This window comes from Lycium barbarum, chromosome 1, assembly GCF_019175385.1.
Source record: "Lycium barbarum isolate Lr01 chromosome 1, ASM1917538v2, whole genome shotgun sequence".
In the NCBI taxonomy this organism is placed as follows: Eukaryota; Viridiplantae; Streptophyta; class Magnoliopsida; order Solanales; family Solanaceae; genus Lycium; species Lycium barbarum.
This window is the reverse complement of record NC_083337.1, coordinates 70,895,699-70,904,386: the sequence shown is the minus strand read 5'-3', so window position 1 is coordinate 70,904,386 and position 8,688 is coordinate 70,895,699. Positions and strand designations below refer to the sequence as shown.

At 35.9% G+C, this 8,688-nt stretch overlaps 1 long non-coding RNA gene across 3 annotated transcripts; it reads left to right on the top strand.

The window, feature by feature from the left end:
- The first annotated feature begins 582 nt into the window (after positions 1 to 582).
- On the top strand, positions 583 to 5,541 carry LOC132635857 (uncharacterized). Of its 3 annotated transcripts, XR_009580785.1 has the most exons (4): positions 1,260 to 2,377; positions 3,084 to 3,128; positions 3,317 to 3,547; positions 5,143 to 5,537. It is a non-coding gene; the product is annotated as an uncharacterized LOC132635857 (long non-coding RNA). The 3 variants fall into 3 exon arrangements; XR_009580783.1 differs by lacking the exon at positions 1,260 to 2,377 and adding an exon at positions 583 to 1,249 and having other exon boundaries at positions 3,317 to 5,541; XR_009580782.1 differs by having other exon boundaries at positions 3,317 to 5,541.
- Positions 5,542 to 8,688: the final 3,147 nt, after the last annotated feature.

Here is an 8,688-nt window from a genome sequence, read left to right as displayed (position 1 = left end):
ATAGTTAAAATAATTATTTAATTAATTGTTTAAACTATTGATTTCAAATTGACAAATATTTTACTCCGTTAAATTACGAAAATTAATTAATGAAATAGATAATCAATTACATCTCAATATAATGAGTTATTGGGCTATAATTTCAATTTATTTCCAAATTGATTTCAATTGAGTTTCTGTTAATTGCATGAGTTAATTGTGGCTATATTTAAAATAGCCAATTGTTTGCTATGTTTTAATCAGGGATATAATTAGAATAATAAATTTGTCTTATGCAGGCCAATTAGTTTTTATATTTTAAAATATGTTTATAATTGAAACGGTTAATTAGTTTTCACATGTTTTAATTTGGTTATTTGTCAAATTAACTAAATAGCACGTTTTGCCTTTTATATACACATATATACATGTTTATACATGTGTGTGTATATATATATGTATGTGTGTATATGCGCAATTGGGACTCCTCTTTCTTTCCTACCAAATCAGTCGAGTCCAGCCCAACATATGGACTGACCTGGCCACACCATATATACACACCCCATATATCCACCCCATGCATACACACTAGATATACACAAACAGACCTTAGAGGTCTTATGCGTATAGATGAGGGTTTCAGTTGAAACCCTTGGCGCCACCGTGGCTTCCCCCTTTCTCTCTCATCATCATCGTTGCTATTTTAGGTAAAATCAGAGTTGTACTATGCTTTTTCAGAGTTTTTACAACTAGTTTGAGCAAGCATTAATTGCTTCTCACCTATTTCCACCGTATCTCAACACAAACGAGGTATAACTTTTCTTCTCTCTTTGCTTTTCTGCATTTTTATGGTCAAAACAAGGACAAATCCCTTAATGGGGTTTGTCTTATTTCCATTTGAATACTCAATTCTCATTGGATGGCAGAGATTCAAATCGATTAAAGAGAATTCTGGCCAATCGATTGTCCCATTTCGAAATTGAGTCAAGTTTTTAGGGTTTTGGGGGTTCTATATAAAGAATCCCACCCTTCACATTCACACACACACACTCAATTCTCAATATAAGAGAAAAAAATACTCAATTTACTTAGGGATCTAGCAATTTTACAGGAACCTTTAACTAATTGAGTTTTTAGTCTAAAAATTGATTTTTTTTTTGTTTTATGGCTGAGCTTTGGGTGTTGAGGAGTGCAAAAGATCTCCAATTTCAGCTCTCAACAAAATGTTGCACACAAAAAAGATAAATTTCCCTCCTTTCAGATTATTTTAGTAAGTTTTCGAATCATATGTGTTTAATGTGCTTATTTAGTTATGTGTTTGTTAGTTTAGCTTAGCCATTAGCATGGTTATAGGCTTAATTAGTTTATCTATTTGTTTTAGCTTATAGTTTTAAGCATGTCTGGTGATCACTCTTGTCATATGAAGACTAGTGTTAACCCTTATATGATGATTTTAATCTTGTTTTAATAAGTAAATCTTGTTTTGAAGCCAAATCTATGCTCATGTTGACTAAATCTTGAACTAGATGAGTTTTAAAACTTGTATCTGTTTTTTCATGTGTGGTTGTTATTTAAGTTCAACCTAGCAAATGTTATCATGTGTTGAAAGGTTCCATGTGTTTGTATGCTTAAGCTGTTAGGTTAACGTAATCTAGTGTTAGTTATAAGTCATATCATGTCTCATGAAAGCTAAGCATATGATCATTGTGATAATGCTAAGTAACCTGTCTTGAACCCTGAATATATCATCTGCCTTATCCAATGTTTCTTTTGTGTGTGTCTATTCAATGAATGGTTTTGCCCCTTTTTAAATGTAGATATTTGTTCAAATTAGTTTAAACATCATTAATCACTTGATGGATGCTGATCCAAATAGTAAATGAGAGTTCGGACAAATAAAAATGAGTTGCTTGCTTACCTGACGTGCCTGCTTCACCAACTTACTTCCCGTACTACTTACTTGAGCTACTTGATACGTATCTTAACTACGAAGTAAGGATAAGACACGTGTTAAATTAAACCGACCAGCAAAGCGACACCTATTTAATTAAGCAAGTAGGTGACAAATAGGTGCATCAACTACTTGCTTAAAAAGGAAAGGCCAAGATTTACACACCCAAAAAGGGGCAGATTTAGGACGGCCAAGGGCCCCTTTATATGGGCTGATCCTATCACATTTTCACCATATTTTCTGGAGCAAAACATAGGATAAAACCCACTGCAACTCCTTTCCCCAAAATCTCCACAAACCCTAGGTGATTTCGAGTGAAACGAAGTGATTCTTGTGCCGAAATACCGGGACTGCTTGCTAGTTTCTCTTTCTCCTTTTTGTAGCTGTGTTGGGGGACTGATTTGAGATGAGGAAGGACTAGGTTTCATGGCTTATACTCATTCCAAGGTAATTTTATGTTTTTCCTTCCCTTATCTAAGCTTCTACGAGTTGTAGCTCGATCGTAGAGACTAGAACTTACGAGTTTTGAAAGAGTAGAATGCTGGTTGTTGTTGTTGTTGTTGTTGTGCCATTGCTGGCTGGTTGTGAACTTGTTTTAAAGTTTAATTCATGGCTGGTTTATATGATTACTTATGTACTTCTGGTTGTGTTGGTTGATTTGAAAGAAAGGATAAGTCGGAAACACATGTTACCTTCTCAAAAAAAAAAAAAAAGGATAAGTCGGAAACTTGTTTTAGTGACCTGAAAAATCAGTTTGAGTTGTTGAACTTGTGGGACTATTATGGGGTCATTTTAAAGTTGTATTGCGGATGAAAATTTGTAGAGATAATTGAATATGTTATGGTTAATGTTGTTGTTAAATTCTGGAAGGAAGAAGGGGTTTAAAACTATATTTGCTAAATCGTAAATCGAACTTGCCGCTCGTTGTACTATTGTTTGACTTGCTGAAATTGTTCTTACATTGTTGAGGGACTGAATAGATAGGATTGGTTGTTGGTATTGTTGATGTTGTTGTTTGGTGCTATTTTGAATTCGGGGATGTGAGGAAATGCAATGGAAGTGCTACCTAATTTTCCATAAGAGAGCTACTAGCTTAGAAATGTGTTCCGAGTTCATCCATAGTATTAACCATAGTTCTAATACGTTGATGTAGGTTGAAGCACTATGGGCAGTATATACTGAGTCATTGACAACAAAGGTATGTTAAGGCTATCCCTTCTTTCTCCTTGGCATGAATCTTATGAAAAGAATGAAACGAACGAACAAGCGTTATCCATAATGATTCCATTCTTAGAATGCTAGAAAGCTTATGTTTCTTTGGATTCCTGATGATGTTATTGCTTTACTTCCATGATTCTTAAGTTGAATTTGTAATCATTGTTTCAGTATAGGTAAGACATGTTGACGATGCTAGCTCCATAACGATATTCGGAGATCACCGACCCTACGTCACTCCAAAAGGCCCAAAAGTTATTCCTATGAGTCATTCACGCATTGTATATATATGTATACACTTATTTTACCACACCGAGGGTGCGCTATAGTCGGCCGGGTACGACACCTATTGTGCACACCACTGCAGTTGGGTACGGATAACACCGAGCCTGTCATGGCCAGGTACAGCTAACACCGAGCCTATATTATATGGCTGGGTACGGTATGATGATATATGTCTATGATTTGTGAAAGAAAGCATGCATATCATACGCCTCAGAGGCACTTCCAGATGTATAGAGTTATATAGACACATTCAGATATACACATTGACTCTCATGTCCTAGATTTCTTTCATGATTCTTATATATGTTGTTTTCATGCCTTACATACTCGGTACATTATTCGTACCAACTCCCCTATTGTTTGGGGGCTGCGTTTTATGCCCGCAGGTCCCGAGATATAGGTTGGTGATCCATCTAGTAGGATGTCAGCTCAGCGGGTAAAATTGTTGCACTCCATTTGCTCTGGAGATGCTAGGGGTCAGCACGAATATATATATATATATATATATATATATATATACACACACACACACACACACATATGTACATATGCATGGATATGGCTGGGCCTTGTACCAACCACGTTATGTTATGTTTGTTGGGTTAAACAGTCCAAATATACTCTTAACATGATGTGATATTGTCCGCTTTGGGCCAAGCCCGCACGGTTTTCCCCAAAAGGCCTCACATCGTTAAGAGTATCCAACTCCTTATAAGTAGCTCCTTTTTCTTTTCAGCTACCAATGTGGTACTTTGTTTGCACACCCAACAATCTCCCCCTGGAACTAAGTTCCACGTGGCTCATTATCATACCACAGATTAGAGATTCAACATGTCTGTGTGCCACCTACACTGTCAGAGTGTTTACGGTCACCGAAGCTCAAAGGTTGTGTATGCGTCTTCAAAACTACGAGTAAAGGTTGTAAACCGGCCCATAGACAGGCCAAGGCACTAAGCCGGCCCCACGCCATACTCTACCATCTTCTTACTCGTCCCGCCAAACCATTGTCTATGATACCAGTTGTTGGGCAAAACAGTCCAAAGATACTCTTAACATGATGTGATGTTGTCCGCTTTGGCCTATGCCCGCACGGTTTTCCCCAAAAGACCTCACATCATTAAGAGTATCCAACTCCCTATAAGTAGCTCCTTTTTCTTTTCAGCTACCAATGTGATACTTTGTTCGCACCCAACAATGTTTTCCAGTAGAGGCTTGTCGACAGTTATGTACTGTCAGCTAATGTTCAGTCCTGTTGTTTCATATATTGCCACACAGATGATCATGACAACCTTGTTGGCTCGTATACTATGTCCCGCATAACCATATAGATGAGTCTTTCAGACTATTTTAATACAGACACTTTTTCCTTATGAGTCTATTGAGTATCATATGATGGCCCTACTGGCCCACCTATGTTCATATTGATGTCACAGATGTATGTTAGATGGTACTTGACTAGTATGGTCAGGTGCCCATCATGGCCCTCCAGTTGGGTCGTGACAAATATGTCTTGCTTGGTATGATAGGATATGAGCATGAAGTAATCAGATGATAGTTTAAATAGGTGTGAAGGATATGAGCATGAAGTAATCAGAGTGATTTCTTTTCCTTTCTATATAAATTGCTAAGTCTAGATGCATTCTAACCGCCTTCCTTCTTTTTCCCCTCCCCTTTTTTTCATGGAACCACCACCGTTGTGCCATTTGGACCAGGTTTCTTACAAGCCACTATTGGGCCAGAGGCCCAACGCCCTTCTTTGATCAAGTCTAAATATGTAAAGGCCCAACTATGGGTGAAAATGGTTAACTAGTGGGCTCGGTAGGCCCATCAGCCTTACCTTTGCTCCTTTCAGTTTTATTTGTGTATAAATATATACCCATTGTATAAACGCTTGTAAATATTGAAACCCCCTATGGTTATGAGCTTAGACGATTAGGCAAATGATACTTATATTGTTAGCATGGATAGGAACCCTCAAATGATTTTCAAAACTAGACCCAACAAAAGATAGGATAATCATATCTTCAAGAGTTGAAATAAATAATTTTACGACTCCTTCTTTTTAGAAACTACCAATTGAGAAATCAGTATACTTATATACTTTTTTTTTTGTTGGGAAACAAATTAACATTTCAAAATAACCGATTTTTTTTAGTAGCAAAGACGGGAAACATTTTGGACTATTTGAGCTAAGAACCTGCAGTATGTTTCTTTTGGACTCAAAGCCCATAAACTGAAAGAAAAAATTGATTTTGATAATTGCTAAAAATGGACCTTAAAAAACTTAAGTAGGATTATCATTACACAAATAGCTACCTTTTAATAGATTCGAATTAGTTATAGCTACAAGTTGAAGATTTACAATTCGTAGTTGTTTTTGGTTATATTTCAGTTGTATCTCGCATTTTTGAAATGCAGTGAAATATAGCGAAATACAGAGAAATACAAAATACGTTAGAGTAAATTTAGGTTCTATTTTTTTAACATATTTTTTTAAAAAAAAATCATGAGAGAAAAAATAGGCTATATTTTTGGAATATAATATTCTTTTCCTTAATAAACAGTAAGTAAATTAAATCAATCATATTTTATACAAATTACTGAAGAGTAAAATCAGGCCTTATTTATGGAACGGTTTTTTTAAAAAAAATATTTTGGGAATCAATTTAAAACTTCCCATAAATCACACATGACAGTTGTTCTTCCATAAAAGCTTACGCATCTCTCTCAACTTTTATCACAATCAAAATGTTTTGAATTCAAAAATCATTAAAGATCTAAAAACTTTCAAATACAAAAAAATATACGTTGAAATATAATAAAATATGGTTTATTGTTTAAGAAATATAAAGTTTTAGTATGCGTATATACAATGGAATACAACGAAATATATCAGAAACTGTTTCATAAATTAGAAATACAAAATGTAGAAATACAGCGAAATACAAAAGTTGTGAAAATAAAGTGTAGTAAAAATAGGCTCTATATTTGGAATATTCACTATATTTATACCAAAAAAAGATAAATTCATTGAAATACAGTGAAATAATGTACATGAAATATATTGAAAATTAAATATACTGTTTGTTAATACACTGAAATATATTAAAACATTTTATCAAACACTGGGTGGGCATGAAGCTCCACAACTCTCATCAATGGTGTTCTTATGAGAAAGAAGCGAGTCGTCTCAGGTTGCTACAAAAAGGACGTTATCCGGAGATAAAGACTTTCAATTGGACTAGTTAATAAAGCTTCACTCTGTCGTCCTTCACCGTTGTTAGAGCTCTTTTTTTCACTCCGTCGTCGACCATGACACTTTTTAATAAAGCTTCACTCCGTCGTCGACCATGACTCTTTTTAATAAAGCTTCACTCCGGCGTGGACCAAGGCTGCTGCTACTACTGTGAGATTCTTCTGATTTGTAAGATAAAATGAGATATAGGGTAGGTGATGGAACAGAAGCATATGGAGTTCAGATCTGAAGAACTAGAACCTTAAGGTTTTTTTTTTTTCGAGTATGGAGATGGAGATGGTAGTAATAGTGGTGGTGGTGTTGACGGCGGCGTGGGTGGTGGACATAGGGAAGGGAGGGAGGGGTAAGTGAGGGGAAGGAGAAGAGAGGCTGGAGATGGAGTAAGGGAGGGAAAGAGGCTGTAGTGAGGGGAAGGAGAGAGAGGAGAGGGATTTTTTTTTTTTTTAGGGATTGGAGAAGATGATAAATCTTAAATGTGTAGTGAGGGAGAATAGAGAGGTACATGTATTTCAAAAGTTACTGAACCAGTTATGAAATGTAATTTTGGAAAAATAAAACTACGAAAATTAAATAAAAAATAAGGTAGTTATTATTCATAAATAAGTCTTACAGATAGCTATGACAAGTAAATTTTCCTTTTGATAATTCCTAAAAACAGACCTTAATAAAACAAAAGGAAATACACTTAAATCTTAGTTTGAATAAAGGGTTTAAAAGTAGGACATGGTTGACCTTCAAAATGACTAAAAATGGATATATATGTTGTATTTTGAAAGAGACTTTTTTATACTTATATAAACCCATGGCTTGTTTACAAAGGAGATATACTAAAAAGTTTTTAATAAAATTTTTAAGGACAAAAAGACATAACATTGGACCAAGCAGCGGTCGATGGGAGGCAGAATTCGTGTTTTATATTCTTTATTCCGAACCCATTCTCCACATAATACCAAAATAGTTTCCAAGAACTGCTATGGAAAAAATTTAAGGCTAGGGCTAAAGTGCGCATGAAAGGTAAGTCTCAACCCTTGACTTTGTTAATTCCATCATCAAGATAGATTCCATGAGTAGTGAAAGGTCCATTAATGGTGAATGAAAGGGCTAAAACCCTAGAACTTAAGAAAACCCTTGATGAATGAATAGGTCGTTGATTTTATTGTTATTTAATCATCTAGGAGTATATATTATCGCTTTCTAGGATGAAAACTTGTCTATTAATGGTGGAACTTGTTGATTGAGACCTAGAGTTTCATGAAGATGATAACTGTCACACCCTAGTCCTGATAGGGCATGATGGACACCCAACCCTTTACTTAGAGCCAAGCGAACCCGCTGGTTCTCGTTATATTCATAATCTTACTGAGCTCTTAAACCACGAAATGAAATGCATAATGAAAGCTTTTCAAAAACATTATTTTCGTCTTTCTCAAATTAAGTAAAATCTGTAATCATATGAAATTTGCAATATAATGCATAATGATACATCGACTTGCAGAGCCGCTTGCAAGACTGACATGCTATATACGTGACTCTGTCTGCAAAGTCTCTAAAATAAATCAATATACCATAACATAGATACTCTGACTCAGCAATACTCCGGAAGGAAATGGACCTCGCCAATCCAGCTGGAACATCTTCTAGCAATACCCTCTACTCATCTGTATACACCTGCGTGGCATGAAACGCAGCGTCCACAAGAAGGGACGTCAGTACGAGTAATGTACTGAGTATGCAAGGCATGAACAATACCATAAGATCATAGTAAGAGACGTAAAGCACATCATAGAGTAAGGAAATAACCTGTACCTCGGTTTGCCTCTTAAGGCGGATATCATGCATGCTAACTTTACCTTTTGAAACAACATATAAATATTTACAAGTAAACTGCCCGACCATATAGGTACGGTGTAATGCTGCCCGGCCATTTAGGCACGGTGTGATCATCATTAGCCCGCGTCCGGGGTAATCATAAATTGCCCACTACAGTGGTGTGTCTGCCCGG